We start from the raw sequence: 20,432 nt of genomic DNA on the forward strand, positions 1-20,432 counted from the left end.
TGTCACCATTCTTTTTGATGACTTCTACACATTTAATAGAATGTTCTATCCTCTTAGCAATAGTAAGAACTTCCTCTAAAGAAGGTTCATCCTTTTGCCACAATTCTTCTCTCACCTTTTCAATATAACACCCAAGCATGAACTGATCTCTAATATGCTCATCAAGACTTGCCCCAAACTTACATGAGGAAGCAAGTTTCCTTAAAGCTGTAATATAGTTCTCAATGGTTTCTTCTTCCATTTGTGTTCTTCGACCAAAATGATATCTTTCTAAAATTGTACTGACTCTAGGAAGATAATGCTCATCTAGTTTTGCAATACAAATTTCGTATTCATTTAAAGTACTGTCATCAATGTCAGGCAAATGATCGAATACCTCTTGTCCTTCTGCCCCCAAACAGTGTAAAAGTAGGGCTGTCTTCCTTTCAGCACTCAAGCTAGAACCACACACCCTTGCATACCTTTCAAACACTTTACGCCATTTTTTCCATCTAATAGGAGGATCCCCAGGTGAGGACAAAAAGAAAGGGGGAGCAGTGACATTTTGCATGTTGTTGTTAACCAAAAAGAAATAGAGCACAAAATGAAAATAAGAAAAGAGATGTCTATTATGTGTGTGTGTCACAGTAGAACACACAAAGTCAGTTCCAAGTAAGTGTATCCAATTACAATGTGTGTGTGTCACAGTAGCAGGACACACAACAGGTTGACTAATATCAGATTGTCTAATATGTGTGTGTGTCACAGTGGTAGGACACACAAGAGCAAGTGGCAGGACACACAACAGCTTGCTTAAATTGTGTGTGTGTCACAGCGGTAGAATACACAACAGGAGTTCCCAGTGAGTGTGTCAGGAGAAAGAATTAAATAAAACAGTACCTTTAAATCGTTGAGAGAACTTGGCAAAGTTTGTACCATAAATGTGATGATAACAAAAGTTCAGGGTAAAATGGAAGAATAGCGATGACCAGCGGTGTTTATAACGCGTTTACAGAGTAACGCGTATGTTGTGAGGTGAAAACCGAAGAATTCACCAATCCAAGATGGCGTCCACGTTTGCGTGACTCCCAGGATGCCTTGCGGCACGTTTGCGTGCCTCCCGGCCGGCTTTGCGAAGAGTCCAGAAGCGAGGCGAAGCAAGATGTTTGTTTTCTAAAGCTTCGATATTCTGGCAATGGCGTTCTTTTGCAAGAGGCAGCTCGCTCGTGAGGACGCTCGCTCGTGGAGACGCTTGCGAGGACGTTGGCAGGTAGGAGAATCGAAAGATGCAACTTGCAGAGATCGAATGTGCTGTTTAAAATAGTCGCAAAAGTGTCCAAAGTAGTAATTAAAAAGCCAATAAAGCTCAAAAAAAGTTAACACCGCTAGGTTATACCATTAGAAATATGTAGGAAGAAAACAAAGTGGTTTGTTTTCTTGCTAAAATTAAGTTGAATTCTTCTTACCCTGAAAGTGGAAATGGAAGTTTCTTTTGTTTTAAGATGCAGTCCTAAAATCCAGTCCAAGGTAAATCAAATATCTTCCATCTTGAAAGTTGAATGTCACCAAAGTATCTCAGGTTGTTCCAAGTATCAGGAATTTCAAAAGGAACAAGTTCTTTTTTTTAAAAAAAAAAAATCTTGAGATAGGTGTTGAGATCTTATCTTCTTCTTCCCATCCTGCGTCGCCAAATGTAAAATAAGGATCCACAAATTGAAGATAAAAAGTAGAGGTTTATTTGAAGAAAAGATCCCATCCACAGGTGAACATCCAGCCAGCAATAAAGTAGGATAGCAACTGCTTAGTGATCAAAGGATAACATTCCATCAGAGAATCCAGTGTCTCATGACATCAGCGCAGCTGTGTCATGAGGCAGAGACACACAGGACAAGGATGCCACAGGGCCCCTCAGGAAGTACTACAGGGAATAGTTACTAATGATGAGTGAAGTTTTGCACCTGCTGAGTGCTTTCAGTTTTGCAAAACTAGTTTTTCTGCAGAACAGCAACTGTAATGCCCCAAACAAACTTACTTGTGAAAGTTGATTTCTAATCCAAAAGTGATCCAAAGAAAGTCAAAAGGCCTCAAATCCCAAAAAGTGCAGGCAAATGTCAACCTGAGGAGTTATTCTGATAAAAATCATCATTTTCAGAAGGTCTATGCTGCTTGCTAGTGGATTTCTTGTGCAGAATTGCAAATTTTGTAATTTCGCGAGTGCGAGATTGTTGCTGCCCGCCGCACCTACATGTTCGCAATTGCGAACTCTCGCGATGCGTCGCCAAACTCCCGCGGGATCCCGCAGCAAGATCCAAAATGGCACAGCACTCGCAAAATATCGAGAAAAACAACTCGGCAAACGCTGAATGACGGTAAGTGAACGCCGCACACCGCAAAATTGTATCACCAAGAAAAAAAAATCCGCTGCGTGCGAATTTGCGGATTTTCGGTAAATTCGCGAGCGTTCGCGGATTGCGAATTTACCGAAAATCCGCAAAATCCGCGAGCGGAACGGATTTTCCGCCCATGCTTACTCACTGTTTTCATGTATTGAAGTCAGCATGTGTGCAGGACTGTATAAGTGGATGAGTGTGTGTATGGGTGTGTGTTTGTGAGTGAATGATTGTCTCAATAGTGTCTTCGTGAATAACTACATATGTTTTAAACTAGTTTATGTGAGTATTGGTGTATATAAGTGAGTATATTTGAGAGTGAGAGATTGGAAAAGTTCCTGTATAAATAGGTAGGTGTTTCTATAAGTGATTGTGTAAGAGAGTAAGTATGTGTACCTTTCTGTAGAAGTAAGTTTGGTAGTGTGTGTATAACTGTATATGCAAGTAAATGGATGTTTGATACTTTGTTTGCATGTGTGACTATGTGTGTGAGTAACTATGGATGAGTGGCAGTGTGTAACAGGATGTATAGGTGTATGAGTACAAATGATGAGTGAGTACATGTATGAGTGACTGTATAGGGACTCTTGGTGAATGAGTGGATGTGTGTGTAGATCTTGGAATTACTGAATTGGTGTGTTGTAACTGGTATTGGTATGTCCAGTGTTTTGAAAAAGTTAGCTTGTATTTTTGAGTGTGTGTACCAAAGGTTATATTAGGGTGAGAGGAGGTCTGCCACTCTATCACAAGGATGATGTCAACAGTGATGTCATCAGTGATGTCATTTGAGATGTCATCAGTGATGTCATGAGTGATGTCACTGACCATGTCATGAGTGATGTAATATGTGACATCATCAGCAGTGCATTGCGGGCGCGCGAGTTATAGTTAGCTGAACTAACTATAACGGGGGAATTTCTATGGTTTTGTATGAGTGAAATGTCCAACTAACTATAACGCCCCTGAAACCTATGTTTTTTTAGTGAATTTCTAAGGTTTTTTAAATGCTAATTTCTAACTTTAACGTGCCTGAAACCTATGTTTTTTTCAGTGAATATATCTATATATATATAAATCCAAATGAAGTTTTGACGAGGTGGATGCTCAGCCAGACGGGTCGAGGCTTGCTGGCGACGTCACCGCCTTAACACAACAAACAAAGAGTCACTCTGCCTTCGCAAGCCCATCCAGCCGAGAGGTAGGTAAAGTTGATTTTATTCCAACAGGCAGTGTAGAAGTGAAAGCATGACGTGCTTCAACCGCACTCGGTTTTAATCATATGCATTGTGAGGAACAGGTAACTCTAAATTTAAATGCACTTAGTTTGAAAACAGTAAAGAAGGACGATAGTATGCAATGCTCAGGTTTTTAAAGGGGTGCAGGTCACAATTAATTTATATATATATGTGACCAAGAGCTGTGCGCTCGAAACGCGTCTTTTTTGCCCTGAAATAAATCGATTTGGAAAGTACCTGGTTGGTGTGGCTCGATCTTCTTTTTTGAACGAAGGAAGCCTGCAGCATATATATATATATGAGTTCTTGGATGTTAAACTTCAGGTCATTAACAACAGACTACAAAGTACCTTATATAGAAAAACCATGGCTGGTAATATTACATTACACACCAACAGTTCACATCCTAGGCACCTCATCGCCAGTATACCTTACGGTGAGGTCCTCAGACTCAAACGCATTTGTAGTGATGAGTATGATTTTCGGAAGTGTGTTGAAGACATGCGTGTCAGGTTAAGAATAAGAGGCAATAAACTCATCAATGAGGCTATCAGTAAATCTGACAAACGCCCAAGGGCTAGTCTATTTAAAGAGGGGTCTTTCCAATCTACATCTGGAGATATAAATACCAACTCTGATAACCCTAGAATAATCTTGACCTGTTCACGACAAGAAAGGAAAATTGGAGCTATTGTCAAAAAACACTGGCCCATTGTCCTCACAGATAATGTCCTGGGTGACCGGCTAACCACTCCCCCTGTTGTTACCTTCAGAAAAGGCAGATCCATGGGCAACGATTTGGATAAAAGTCCCCCCAAGACGATAAAACCGATACCTTGATTTCAAACTGTAAAGGGTTTAAAAAATGCACTGTATGTCGTGCTTGTAAATTCGGTTGCAATAAGTCATCCTATCAGACCCCATTCAATACTTCCCCTATTGCCATCAAGGGGAGCTTCAATTGTGAAACGGATTTTGCTGTTTATATCCTGACGTGTACCTGTGGTTTAAATTATGTATGTATTGGCATTTATATAGCGCACTACTTACCCGTAGGGTCCCAAGGCGCTTCGACCGCTGCGAAACCCTTCCTGGCTTCCCTGAGAAATGGTCCCTTAATGGGTATCTCCAGGGTGAGACCAGGCATCCCCGGCGGTCTGGTGGGGCTGTTAGTGAAGATGAGGCAAGCTAATGCCCAGAGTTGCCGAGTTTGATCGCTGATCAGAGTGGGCACCGAGGCGAGAGAATTAGCGAGTCCGCTGACCCTGGTCCAGAAACCTGCCGCGCCGGGAATCGAACCCTGGTCCCGGGCCGTCCTCTGCTCTCGGGTCTGCCGCCTCTAACCAGTGAGCCACACTACTACAATTATGTGGGAAGCACAAAGCTACAGGTGCACGTCAGGATATTACAACACTTGAGGGCCATCCTCCATAATGATGCTGCCTATCCCGTGGCAAGGCACTTTTCTAAATGCCACAACAAAGACATCAATTGCCTTTCTAATTTTGTTATTGCCGCCGTTCCAAAATGCAAAAGAGGTGGCAATAGAGAAAGGAAACTCAGGCAGCTGGAGACTAAATTCATCTTAGAACTAGATAGTAAATGGCCACGGGGTCTGAACAACTCGGAGGATATGTACACATACTTGTAAATAGCATAAAACAGTAACAGTTCCTATCAAATATCAAATATAAAATCCTACCCGCACCCGCCTCCCAGCTGCCCCTCCCTCCCACTGATACAGTAGGCCCTGCGCTCCCACGGCCTCGCTGTGACCGCCCTGATCCTCTCAGACGCGGCCGCTCCACACACTGCTCCCGGCCCTGCCTGACTGCACGGTATCGTAGCGCTCTCAGCCTGACTGCATACCGCTTCCTCGCCTTGCACACAAACGCGCCTCTACAATATTGAGTTAATTACTCATTATTACAATTAAGATCGCAGCGCAAGATTGCCAGATTTTTGCTTATTTTAATTTAGCTTGGCTGAACATTTCATAGCGCTAGTTTGCCAAAGTGTGCTTTTCAGTTGTGCTGCGCTGCCTGCTGTTTTCTTTAGTGTCCGATTATTTCAATTGCTTTGCTTTGTTGATGTGTGTGCCCGCTTTGGCTCGCTGCCATTTTGTTGAGATTGTTGTGCCTACCTGACCGGATATCCGACCCGCACCCGCCTCCCAGCTGCCCCTCCCTCGCACCTCCCCCCTCACTATCCACATATGACAGATGCTTTTGCGCGCAGCGTTCACGTGCAGCGGTTGCGCCCCATGCGCGCTGAAGGTGCGCCAAAGGTAAGCCCGTCTACACCCGTCCGCGCCTGGACCGCGCCCAGCGCCAGACCCCCTGGTCCCCGCCCTACCCAGCCCTCTCGCTTCACATATGATGCCGCAACTCTCCTCGCCCTTAACCCCGGACACACACCACAATGCTACGTAGCTGCCCCAGGACGTACCCACGGCCCCTTCGCTTGTCGCTCCTGCAAATTTACCAGCATTAAAAGCCATACCACATCCACTAACCCCAAACACAACTCCGACTCTAATCACCTGAAGTGCATCCTGCTGAACACCCGCTCGGTCCACAGACACGCCACCGAACTCTGGGATCTACTTGATACCACATCACCGGACATCGCCTTCCTTACCGAAACATGGATGAACGCATCATCAGAGTCTCCACCCCCCCCTACATCTCGAAGGAGCATAGCATTGGACAGGGAGTGCCGCAGGGCTCGTCCCTTAGCCCTACCCTGTTCAATGTCTATGTCCGCCCCTTAGCGGAGGTGGCCAGAAAGAATGGAATGGCCTTGGTATCATATGCAGATGATACCCAGTTGGTGGTGGCTTTGAATAACAACAATGGTCTGGAAGCCAGTCATTTCAAACAGACACTCATCGACATCACCAATTGGATGACGGCGAACTTTCTCCAACTAAACGCCGGTAAAACCGAGATTCTCCTCTTGGGAAAGAACACCGCTTCCTGGGGAGACAACTGGTGGCCTGACATTCTGGGCTCTCCCCCCAAGCCGAAAGACTGTGTTAAAAATCTAGGCGTCTGGATTGACTCGGCTCTAAAATACACCACCCACACTAAGAAAGTAGCCGCCACGTGCTTCGGCATCTTACGCAACATCAGGCCCATCCTGAAGTTCTTTGACTGCCGCACCCGCCAGCTTATCGTCCAGGCGACGATCCTTTCTAGACTGGACTATGCCAGCTCTCTCCTTTTAGGAGCAAACCTGGCCGAAACCACCAGACTGCAGAGAGTCCAGAATGCGGCTGCCAGAGCCCTGGTTGGCCTACCTCGCCACTCTTCTGTTTCAGGAACTTTAAGGAAACTGCATTGGCTCCCGGTGGGAAGAAGGATCCAGTTTAAGGCTCTATGTTTAGCCTTCAAGATCCTTAAAACCGCCTCTCCCCCACTGTTGAGCCCCCTCCTGTCTGAGTACACACCCACCAGATCTCTCCGTTCAGAGGGACAACATCTAGTGACCATCCCACGCACCAGACTTGCCAGAGTTGGGGGACGCTCTTTCAGCCTTCTTGCCGCCAAGCTATGGAACAGCCTGCCTGTAACCATACGGGGGATGCATGATCTTCTAGCCTTTAGGAAAGCCATCAAAACCCATCTTTTTCAATAACTCTGTTTTTTGTACATCTTCATTCTTCCCTTTGGTCAGTTCACAGCGCCGGGACGCCCCTTGGCTGGGGCAGCCGTGCGCTATATAAATTCACATAACATAACATAACATAACATCAACACCCGACATCGCCACTGCCATCCCTGACAATTACAAGATCGTCCGGAAAGACCGCACCATCCAAACAGGAGGAGGCATCACCATCGTCCATAAGAACACCATCAAAATCACGACCAGTTCCGACGATAACCTTACAACCGCCGAACACCTCCACTTCCAGGTCCACACCGACCCTAGAACCACACTCAGAGGCACCCTCATCTACAGGCCTCCAGGAACCCGTAAACAATTCAGCGAAGACATCACTGACTTCATCAGTCCACATGCCCTCGCCTCCGAAAACTACATTCTACTAGGAGACCTCAACTTCCACCTGGAAAAGAAAAACGACAACAACACCACCACTCTTCTGGACAACCTGGCCAATCTCGGCCTCAAACAACTTGTTGACACCCCGACCCATGTAGCCGGACATACGCTCAACCCAATCTTTACCTCCAGCAAACACATCTCCTTCGATCACACCACAGCTCTCCACTGGACGGACCACTGTTGTGTTCACTTCAGCTACAAAACAACCTCGACCCACAACCCCCCACAACCTATTCCCCGCAGAAAATGGAACAAAATCACCACCGACCAACTCCTCACATCGCTCAACCAGAATCCACCCGCCCTCTCATCGGACCCAAACCAAGCTGCCATCAATTTCAAACAATGGCTCACTCACAGCGCTGACGAATTAGCACCCTTGAAAAACCATCACATCAAACAAGACAACAAAAAGGCCCCCTGGTTCAACGATGACCTCAAGAAATCCAAGAAGCTATGCCGCACCCTCGAGAAAACATGGAGAAAAAACCCAACCACCGACAACATGACCACCTTCAAGGCAGCCACCCGCAAACACCACCAACTGATTCGATCCACCAAGAAATCAGCATTCAAGGATCGACTCGACAACAGCGCCCACAACAGCAAGGAACTTTTCAACATCGTCAAAGAATTCACCAACACCACCGCAGCTTCAAACGACATCACTCCTTCCCAAGACCTCTGCGACTCGTTATCCTCCTTCTTCTACAACAAAATTGCCGACATACATAATAGCTTCGAAAACAATTCTAACGAACAATCCTCTCCACCGCCCTCAGAACCTAAACCGCCCTACAACCACCTCAACGCCTGGAACCCAATCACCACTGAAGACACCATCCACCTAATGAACTCCATACATTCTGGCTCGCTAACCGACCCATGCCCCCACCACATCTACAACAAAGCAGACTCCACCATTGCACCCCATCTCCATGACATTATCAACTGCTCCTTCAACTCTGCTACCTTCCCAGAAAGTTGGAAACATGCGGAAGTCAGCGCCCTCCTGAAAAAACCCGCAGCAGACCCCTCTGAACTTAAAAACTACCGCCCCATATCCCTCCTCCCATTCCCGGCCAAAGTCATTGAGAAAGCCGTCAATAGCCAACTCGCCACCTTCCTGGAATCCAACAACTCCCTCGATCCATCACAATCCGGCTTTCGAGCCAAACACAGCACCGAAACCGCCCTCATCGCAGCAACAGACGACATCCGAACATTACTGGACAACGGAGAAACAGTTGCCCTCATTCTACTCGACCTCTCCGCCGCCTTCGACACTGTCTGTCACAGCACCCTCATACAACGCCTCAACAACATTGGCATAAAAGGTAAAGCCCTAGAATGGATCATCTCGTTCCTCGCCGGAAGGACCCAGAGAGTACGCCTCCCCCCATTCAAATCAGAGGCCACTGAAGTCATCTGTGGCTTACCACAAGGATCATCACTTAGTCCCACCCTCTTCAACGTCTACATGAGTCCACTCGCCTCCATCGCGCGCCAACACAACCTCAACATCATCTCCTACGCTGACGACACCCAGCTGATCCTTTCCCTCACCAAAGACCCCAACACCGCCAAAACCAATCTTCACGAAGGCATGAAAGAAGTAGCCATATGGATGAAAAACAGCCGCCTAAAACTTAACTCAGACAAAACGGAAGTGCTCATCCTAGGATCATCCCCCTCTGCCTGGGACGACTCTTGGTGGCCTTCGGACCTGGGCTCCGCACCCATACCCACAGACCAGGCACGCAACCTAGGCTTCATCCTAGACTCCTCCCTCTCGATGACCAGACAAGTCAACGCCGTCTCATCCTCCCGCTTCAACTTACTTCGTATGTTCAAAAAAAATTCCATTGGATCCCCACCGAGACAAGAAAAACTGTCACCCACGCACTGGTTACGAGTCGACTGGACTACGGAAACACCCTCTATGCCGGAATTACAGCCAAACTACAGAAAAAACTCCAACGCATCCAAAACGCATCGGCAAGACTCATCTTGGACATCCCTCGCCAAGATCACATTACCGGCCACCTGAAAGACCTCCACTGGCTTCCCGTCAACAAGAGAATAACATTCCGCCTCCTCACCCACGCACACAAGGCCCCCTACAAACGAGGACCCGAATGCCTCAACCCTCGACTATCCTTCTATACACCCAATCACCAACTACGATCCTCCAATCAAGGTCTCGCCACAGTCCCGCGTATCCAAAGGTCCACCATGGGAGGTAGATCCTTCTCCTACTTAGCGGCCAAGTCCTGGAACTCACTCCCCACTCACCTCCGCCTCACACAGAACCACATCTCCTTCAGAAAAGAACTTAAAACCTGGCTATTCGATAAATAATGAACCCCCTCCCCAAGCGCCTTGAGACCCTCTGGGTGAGTAGCGCGCTATACAAATTCTTGAACTTGAACTTGAACAATACATGTATGTACCGTTGTGTAATGTAGGAACACTGCATTTGCATTTGCACTTTACCATTTGCCCATGGGTATACAGAGCAGATCTGCCACTTTTACTCTTTTTACTCTCTTCATTGTTTCTATATAATTAATACAATTTTATATTGACTGTTTTGACAAGATATATCTTTCATGGCATATTTTAACGTCTTATGTACATTTGTAATACAGGTTTTTAAATCCGGCTGGAGAAAACCATTTTTATCAATGAATATATGTGTTATTGACTTGCTATGAATTTGGATATTGGTGAGTATGTTAATATAAAATGCACACAGGACACTTTATATTTATTATCTTTGCACCATTGCACATCATGTAGCACTTTTTCATAACCTTGCACTATTTATAGATAAGTAGCACTTAAGCACTTTTTTTGTGATTGTCTGAATGAAGGGGATCTAAACAATGTAATGACATCACATAAATAACAAAGATTTCGGCAAACAAATGTGTTCACTGCTGAATTTTAGCATACATCCTGTGAGAAGTTGGCCTGATATGTAGTGTTTCCAATTCTGGAACCACTGGGTATCAGTCCAAACAAACCCCAAAGATGTCAGGTTGTAAGTCAACCTTGTAGACAAACTATCCTAGTGGTAGCATGGACTAAGCAGCCTTAAAGGCTTAACTTAAGAGGTCGTGTTAAGCGAGCTGTTTTACCACATACAATCCTGTAATCAAATGAAAGGACACCACACAAGTATATATTGTAAAAATATATGTATTTATTTCTAAATTACTCCCCAGTACTCTTTATGAGGAAAGGGGCACAAGCGTTAAATCAAAAGCACTGTTAAACATATAAAGTTGCACAATTATGGATGAGGGCGGGTGGCCACTCAAACCATATACTAAAAAAGTGGTATAAGTAACACTTCTCGAGCAGTGGTTAGGCCTAGGGCCTAGAGATTCGCTGGGAGCAGTCAGGACTAGCAAAGTTGAAGTCGGGAGTAGCCCACAGGAGACGGGTGCAGCACGGAAAGTGCGGCGCGCACCAATGTAAAGTCAATGGTGCGTAAAAGTTGGATAAAGTGAATTAAATGATACTTCCGCTGAACCTAGGAACACAAAACTTTAGTCACAGACCCTAGAGGTGTGTACCAGTGTAAGGACACCGGCGTTGCAAAGTTACCTCACCCACAGGCCGTGGGTGCACAGGGTCGAAGTGGCGTCGGGTTCTGTCACGCAGGTTCTTGGTGCTTGGAGCTGTTGCAGCTGCAGGCGCTGTGAAGCAGAAGTGTCCGGTGCGATCCAAGGGTGGATCGAAGTAGAAAAGTACCTGAAAGCAGAGGGGACAGAGTCTGGGTCACTCAGCAGTGACCAGGGTGGAACCAGGACGGAACCAGGCAATGTCGGGCGCAATCAGGCGGTCGTCGATAGGCTTCTCTCCGCTGTCACGTGGGCTCTGGGGCATCTGCGACGTCCAGGAGCAGGTCACGATCTGTCCCACGTAGGCTCTCGCCGTCAGCACCGTCGGCTTCAAGATTGCAGCAAACAGCACTTGGCAAAAGCAATCCACGCGGAACCGGGAGATTGCTTATCACTCGAACCAGGAGGGTCAGAGTGGGTGCTCCTTTTCACAGGAGCTGGTGCAGATTTGGAGCAACCAGAAAAGCAAGTCGTATTTCAAGTTTCGTCGGCACAGGGGCCACAAGCCAACTGGCAAGTGACCGGGCCAACGCGTCGAGCGCACACAAGCAGAAGGGCCCCACGCAGCACTCGTCGAGTATGGAGGGGTGAGCTTTGGTGCAAGTGGAGCTCGGGGCTGGGGTTTCTCAAACCCCGGTGTACAGCTTCGAGGGTCACTCGTGGGCTGCACGGTCAGCGTCTCGTGGCCTTTTCAAGATGGCGTGCCCCACGCTTCCGGTCGCCTCCACGGGTCTCAGCTCTGCAGGGACTGTGGATCGGGCAGGTAGAAGGCAGGCAAGCTTAATCTCGTCGATCTCTGTCGCTCGAGTCCCGGCGGGGACTGCAACAAAGCAAGGGTCGAGGGCTGGATGGTACCTGTTTGCACAGGGTGGTCACTCCTTGACCACAAGGGAGATTCTTCAGTCTTCTCACGTCGTGTAGAAAGCCGAAGGGTCCAGAATTCGTTTCTTATGTTTCTTCAGGATGATCTGAGTTGCATTGGCACTGCTCCCCCTCTTATTCCAATCTGAGGGGTGGATCTCCTGCTAGGTCCCTCCCCTATGGGTGGGACCAGGAAGGGGGGTGGTTACACCCCCTTTCCTTTGTCCAGGTCTCACTGGAGCTGGGGCTGGGCTGCCCCAGAACCGGTGTGACCGGATTATGCAAGGGGAAGCCTTGTGCTCCCCAGGCACTGTCTGGTTTCATTCAAACCTCCCTGCTACAATCCACTATCTCCTGTCTGGGGTGGTGTCACACCTCCCTGTGACAGGAAATCCTTTGTCCAGGCCTCCTCTGCTGAGTTTCGGTCAGCAGCAGGAGGTCAGACATGTGTCTGTGGCAGAAGCATCCATTTTGTGGATCTGAGGCTCTTTTAAAAATCAACCGCGTTTTAGCAAAAGTAACATGTCGTCCCCTCTAGAGGGGTGGAATGCTACCCCCGTCGCCAGGACTGGCGAGGGGGTAGTATTCCAAATCGTATGACACCTTACACGACATGTTTTGATAAAGCCAAACCAAAGTTGACATATAACCGCGAGGATTATAATGCACTTAATAATATATGGTTTGGCATTATCCCGGAACAGCTAAGGGAATTGGTCCCGACAGCTGCAGACAGGCTCAGCTCATGCTAGAGCACCATCTCACATTAAACCACGCACTCTGCCTTCAGGATTGTTAAGGCCTGCCATAGGAGTGGCTCACAGGTTTATATGTGTCCAGATAGGTTTAGATATAGGCATACTATATCTAAGCGAGGGGTGATTACACCACCTTGCCCCAGCTGAGTGATCAGCCAGTTGTGTCAATTTTAGATAGCCAGCCAGGGGTGGCAAAAGATATGCTGCAGCCCCTGGTAGGCCTTGGATGCACCTATGCCCTGGGCACCTATAGTGCTCTGTACAGGGGCTGATAAGGTGACCCAAGCCAATCTAGTTATGCACCTAGGGTACATGGAATCCATTTTACAGAGAGAGCAGATAGCCTGGGGCCCTGATTAGCAGGGAACCAGGCCAACTAAGTCGAAAACCAGCTAAACACAAGGCAAAAAATCTGGGGTAACCATAGTCAGGTAGCCACCTTCCTACATAACCCCCCCCCCAAACGAAAGGAGATAAGGCTATCCTTGGCCAGGTAAGCCTATATTGCCTGAGTGGCCATATAAGGAAGTACCTGCACTAGCATGGGTACCCCCTGTCTCATGGTCCACTAAGCAGTCCCTCACCCTAGGGGTATTAGAGGGTCTCCACCATAGGGAATCACTACCTTGGGTGTGTTTATGCAAAGTTAAAGGCTGGTTTGGATATGGAGCATTGAAGTGAGGCTCCACTATTTTTGGGCTCAACTTCCTCCAATTATCTTCCACCATGTGTGCCTTTCTTTCTTCAACTGAGTTGCACTGAGCTCTCAGGGTCAACCTCTGGCTACCTAAAGCTGGAGGCTGGGTCCCTCTGTTTGGCTTGCTGGAGGGACAGTTCAGGTTTGGGCCCTTTGGGTCCCAGGTTTGGCTGTGCCCAACAGAATCCATCTGTGGGAGGTCCCTAACTGTTTTTAAGGGGGCTCCCTCAGGAGTTTTTAAAGTTTTCACCTTACTAGGCCTACTAGTTTTGGTGCCCCTAATCTGTTGATGGGGGTGCTTTATTTGACAGGGGGCCCTCCGGGTCTCACTGTCCTTCTTGTCCTCTGCAGCCCTGGGCTGACTAAGGCAAGGTAGAGAGGGGCAGGTTACCTGCGCCAGACTGGATCCCAACTGAGAAGGGTCCACTGCCATCAGAGGCTCTGTCAGGCCAGGCCTAACAACCTCTGGGGCAGTTCCTTCATCAGGGGTAAGATCAGTTCCCTGAGGAGGCTGATCCTGTCCTACTGTCTGGTGAGGGGGAGATTTCTCTTCCTCCTCCATGCTCTCAGTTTGGGTGGAGTGATCCATCATTTCAGGCTTCACAACACACATATCTGTTTGAGTTTGGGCTGTGGCCATCACAGCCCCACCAACCTTTTCAGGAGGAGACTCAGTTTGGGTTTCTGCTGTTATCATAACAGCTTTGCTATTCTGTTTTGGAAGAGCTTCTGGTAAAGATGGGGCAGAGAGTTGCTCAGCCCTACCAACCTTTTCAGGAAGGACATCTTGAATTGGGGCTATAGCCAGTACAGCCCCACTAACCTTTCCATTGGAGTTTACCATTCTAGAATGGATTTCCTGTTCAACCTCAGCCCAGGCTGAGATTTCCAAATCATTACCCAGTAGACAGTCTACAGGCAAGTTTGGTGACACTGCCACTCTCTTTGGGCCAATGACACCTCCCCAGCTGAGACTTACTACTGCCATGGGATGATTTGTTTGGATGCCATCAATGTTTGTTACCTGGTATGTGGCACCAGGTAAAAGTTGCTTAGAGGGGACTATACAGTCAGCCACCATGGTGATGCTAGCCCCTGTGTCTCTAAAGGCTTCAACTTTCAAACCATTGATGATGGGTTCTTGTCTATATTTGCTCAAGGTATTTGGGCAAACAGAGAAGTTGGCAAACCCCATGCCAGTCTCATAAACAAGAGCATTTGGGGATGGGGACCTGGATAGGCCAGGGTCCCCTTGGGCTCCAAAAGTAAACCCACCCAGATTCCTGGGTGTGCTCCCACTTCCTGGGGGATTACTGCTGACAGTAACAGGAGGTGTTGGAGCTGGCTTTGGAGGTATGTTTTCTTTATTGCCATTCTTGGGACAACAGCTGTCTGTTTTGTAATGCCCAACCTGTTTACAGGCATGACAATAAGGCTTTTTCTCAGTTGATGAAGTGTCTTGGGACCCACCCCCATTCTTGGAGTTTTGGGGCCCTGGGGAAGTCTTTTCTTTACTTTTATCCCCACCCTTATCTTGAGGCTTGGTAGACTCCTTCTTCTGGTTACTGTCCTGATTCTTAGGCCTAATCCTGGTTCTGACCCATTTATCTGCCCTCTTTCCCAATTCTTGGGGAGAGGTCAAATCTGAGTCGACCAGGTGCTGGTGTAAGAGCTGGTTCTGACAATTACTTAGGATCTGCTCCCTCATAATCAAATTATACAATCCTTTGAAGTCATGTACTTTGCTGCCATTTAGCCAACCCTCCAGAGCCTTAGTTGCACAATCAACAAAATCAGTCCAGTCCTGAGTCTGTGTCTTCTGGGTGTCCCTGAACTTTAACCTGTACTGTTCAGTGGTTAAGCCAAACCCATCTATTAGGACACTCTTCAGGACTTTGTAATTGCTGGCATCCTCATGTCTGACAGTGAGGAGCCTATCTCTCCCTTTCTCTGAAAAGGAGTACCATAAGATTGCTGCCCACTGTTCCTCAGGAACCTGCTGTACCATGCAGGCTCTCTCCAGAGCAGTCATCCATTTGTGGATGTCATCCCCTTCCTGATAGGGGGGCACAATCTTTGTCAGGTTTCTACTATCATAGGACCTGGGTTTCTCTTTAGGAATTTTGCTGCCACCAGTGGCATCTAAGCCACTTAATTTCTGTTCCCTTGCCAAGGTAAGTTTAGCTTGAGCCAAGGTAAGTTTAGCTTGAGCCAGAGCTACCTCCTCCCTCTCTATCTGGAGTTGGACAGCCCTCATTCTGGCCCTATGCTCTTTTCTCTGGGAGGGAGTCATCCCTCTTTGAGATTCTCTTGAGGCACTAGAAAGATGAGAGTCCCCTGATGGAGATCTCACCCTCCTGTTAACTGGGAGAATTTGGTTATGAGATCTGGAGTGGTGCTGGCCCTCTCCATTCTCATGTAGGTCCAAGTTGGCCTGGTTAAGCCTGGCAACCTGTACCTGGTTTCCCCTCTGATCCTGATCTTCAGGCTCTTCTAAATCAGAGCCTTCCTCTTCCTCTTCTTCCTCCTCCTCTACTTCATCTTCAGGAAGATCCTCATTCTCAGGGGAGTGTATCCCTTCACCTGATTCTAAGGGAGCCTGACTCACCTTATCTAGGTCATCCTTTTCTAGGAGAGCTACTAGGGAAGGAATGGTAGGGCCTCTGCCCTTTTTTAGCCCCCTGGCTGTGCACAAGGTACTCAGGTCTTTGTGGCTAAGGTTGTCATATCTGGATGTTGTCCCTATAGGATCAACTATTACAGGAGCAGAGCCTGAGGCTCTACCTGTATCAGACATGACTGCTAGTGAGGTGTAAGTGATGCACTTACCTACACTGAGTGTTTTCCTACTGTACCTTGCTAGTGAGTTGTAGTCAGGGTGTGCTAATCCCTTTAATCTACAACTACTAAGTTCAGTAGAACTTAATATGCTAAGCTTTTGATTTATATGTACCTAGAGGTACTTGATGTGATCTTTCAATTTGATAAAGATTGCAATGGTAAAACAAACAGCAAGCTCAAATCCGCACCGCTGCACACCAATGTGAGAAGTTGGCCTGATATGTAGTGTTTCCAATTCTGGAACCACTGGGTATCAGTCCAAACAAACCCCAAAGATGTCAGGTTGTAAGTCAACCTTGTAGACAAACTATCCTAGTGGTAGCATGGACTAAGCAGCCTTAAAGGCTTAACTTAAGAGGTCGTGTTAAGCGAGCTGTTTTACCACATACAATCCTGTAATCAAATGAAAGGACACCACACAAGTATATATTGTAAAAATATATGTATTTATTTCTAAATTACTCCCCAGTACTCTTTATGAGGAAAGGGGCACAAGCGTTAAATCAAAAGCACTGTTAAACATATAAAGTTGCACAATTATGGATGAGGGCGGGTGGCCACTCAAACCATATACTAAAAAAGTGGTATAAGTAACACTTCTCGAGCAGTGGTTAGGCCTAGGGCCTAGAGATTCGCTGGGAGCAGTCAGGACTAGCAAAGTTGAAGTCGGGAGTAGCCCACAGGAGACGGGTGCAGCACGGAAAGTGCGGCGCGCACCAATGTAAAGTCAATGGTGCGTAAAAGTTGGATAAAGTGAATTAAATGATACTTCCGCTGAACCTAGGAACACAAAACTTTAGTCACAGACCCTAGAGGTGTGTACCAGTGTAAGGACACCGGCGTTGCAAAGTTACCTCACCCACAGGCCGTGGGTGCACAGGGTCGAAGTGGCGTCGGGTTCTGTCACGCAGGTTCTTGGTGCTTGGAGCTGTTGCAGCTGCAGGCGCTGTGAAGCAGAAGTGTCCGGTGCGATCCAAGGGTGGATCGAAGTAGAAAAGTACCTGAAAGCAGAGGGGACAGAGTCTGGGTCACTCAGCAGTGACCAGGGTGGAACCAGGACGGAACCAGGCAATGTCGGGCGCAATCAGGCGGTCGTCGATAGGCTTCTCTCCGCTGTCACGTGGGCTCTGGGGCATCTGCGACGTCCAGGAGCAGGTCACGATCTGTCCCACGTAGGCTCTCGCCGTCAGCACCGTCGGCTTCAAGATTGCAGCAAACAGCACTTGGCAAAAGCAATCCACGCGGAACCGGGAGATTGCTTATCACTCGAACCAGGAGGGTCAAAGTGGGTGCTCCTTTTCACAGGAGCTGGTGCAGATCTGGAGCAACCAGAAAAGCAAGTCGTATTTCAAGTTTCGTCGGCACAGGGGCCACAAGCCAACTGGCAAGTGACCGGGCCAACGCGTCGAGCGCACACAAGCAGAAGGGCCCCACGCAGCACTCGTCGAGTATGGAGGGGTGAGCTTTGGTGCAAGTGGAGCTCGGGGCTGGGGTTTCTCAAACCCCGGTGTACAGCTTCGAGGGTCACTCGTGGGCTGCACGGTCAGCGTCTCGTGGCCTTTTCAAGATGGCGTGCCCCACGCTTCCGGTCGCCTCCACGGGTCTCAGCTCTGCAGGGACTGTGGATCGGGCAGGTAGAAGGCAGGCAAGCTTGATCTCGTCGATCTCTGTCGCTCGAGTCCCGGCGGGGACTGCAACAAAGCAAGGGTCGAGGGCTGGATGGTACCTGTTTGCACAGGGTGGTCACTCCTTGACCACAAGGGAGATTCTTCAGTCTTCTCACGTCGTGTAGAAAGCCGAAGGGTCCAGAATTCGTTTCTTATGTTTCTTCAGGATGATCTGAGTTGCATTGGCACTGCTCCCCCTCTTATTCCAATCTGAGGGGTGGATCTCCTGCTAGGTCCCTCCCCTATGGGTGGGACCAGGAAGGGGGGTGGTTACACCCCCTTTCCTTTGTCCAGGTCTCACTGGAGCTGGGGCTGGGCTGCCCCAGAACCGGTGTGACCGGATTATGCAAGGGGAAGCCTTGTGCTCCCCAGGCACTGTCTGGTTTCATTCAAACCTCCCTGCTACAATCCACTATCTCCTGTCTGGGGTGGTGTCACACCTCCCTGTGACAGGAAATCCTTTGTCCAGGCCTCCTCTGCTGAGTTTCGGTCAGCAGCAGGAGGTCAGACATGTGTCTGTGGCAGAAGCATCCATTTTGTGGATCTGAGGCTCTTTTAAAAATCAACCGCGTTTTAGCAAAAGTAACATGTCGTCCCCTCTAGAGGGGTGGAATGCTACCCCCGTCGCCAGGACTGGCGAGGGGGTAGTATTCCAAATCGTATGACACCTTACACGACATGTTTTGATAAAGCCAAACCAAAGTTGACATATAACCGCGAGGATTATAATGCACTTAATAATATATGGTTTGGCATTATCCCGGAACAGCTAAGGGAATTGGTCCCGACAGCTGCAGACAGGCTCAGCTCATGCTAGAGCACCATCTCACATTAAACCACGCACTCTGCCTTCAGGATTGTTAAGGCCTGCCATAGGAGTGGCTCACAGGTTTATATGTGTCCAGATAGGTTTAGATATAGGCATACTATATCTAAGCAAGGGGTGATTACACCACCTTGCCCCAGCTGAGTGATCAGCCAGTTGTGTCAATTTTAGATAGCCAGCCAGGGGTGGCAAAAGATATGCTGCAGCCCCTGGTAGGCCTTGGATGCACCTATGCCCTGGGCACCTATAGTGCTCTGTACAGGGGCTGATAAGGTGACCCAAGCCAATCTAGTTATGCACCTAGGGTGCATGGAATCCATTTTACAGAGAGAGCAGATAGCCTGGGGCCCTGATTAGCAGGGAACCAGGCCAACTAAGTCGAAAACCAGCTAAACACAAGGCAAAAAATCTGGGGTAACCATAGTCAGGTAGCCACCTTCCTACACATCCTGATAGGATAATAGTGTAAATATATCAAATGAGGATTGATCCTGTCAGATGATATTCAGCTTATTGAATGTGTACAATTTTGCCTTGTGTTAAATCAAGCATATGATTCATCATGGAATTCTAAAATGCATTTAAGCAGTTATTTTTAATGTGAGACTCCGGGAGATCACAAGACACATGGTAGTCTTTTGTTCCTTTTCATTCATCACGTGAGTTGTAGTCCACGCAAACAAGGGGGTGTGCACATTGTGGTAAAAGATGTATAAAAAGTAACAGTGACGTGAAATATGCTGAATGTGATCAAGGGCTCCTAAAGCCCGAATCGCGTCGTTGCAGGCTGCGTGGGAATCGCAAATAAACGAACATCTTGCCTGAATTGCTGTGGTGGTCTGAGTTCCTTCTTCGCCGGGAAACGGAAGTGGTGGGAATTGTTTGGCGCACATCGTTACAGAGGTAGGTTGCCTCTGTTTCCAGACCGCCTCCCTACAAGCTGGAAGCCGCCCTCAACCGCATTTTGTTGGATCCGTTGTGGAATTTTTCGGTGGCTTCCCCCTGACTACAGTTATTGCCACAGAAACAGACCGGTGTCGGAGCATGTTCGATCGAGTCAGAGGACTCGTAAGAAGACAGCGAACGCCGGTGAGTGGGGGCATTTCTCCAGTGTCAGGAAGGGAGAGGCAGCAATAGGCAAGACGAGGCACAAAATTGACTTTCGTCAGTTTGTTAAGCATTTCAGCGTTTGTACAGCAGCCCGCCATGTCAGCGGAGATAGAACAAGAGAGAGAGTTAGCGGCAGAAAGCATGTTCTGCATTCAACCAACAGGGGCGCGCAATACATCACAGCCGCCGGCCACGGAACCCGATAAAGATAAAGATGCCAAAGCGCTCCTAAAACTCTTCGAGGCAAAATCCAAACTGGAAATCACAAAGTGGTGGGAGAATAAATCACTTTCCAAATATAGCAAAGTGGGGCGAGTCCCTCGAGGGTTGAGAATCCTGTTGGCCCCCCAGTTTTGATAGACCGA

Source organism: Lissotriton vulgaris, chromosome 6 (genome assembly GCF_964263255.1).
Source record: "Lissotriton vulgaris chromosome 6, aLisVul1.2, whole genome shotgun sequence".
Classification (NCBI taxonomy): Eukaryota; Metazoa; Chordata; class Amphibia; order Caudata; family Salamandridae; genus Lissotriton; species Lissotriton vulgaris.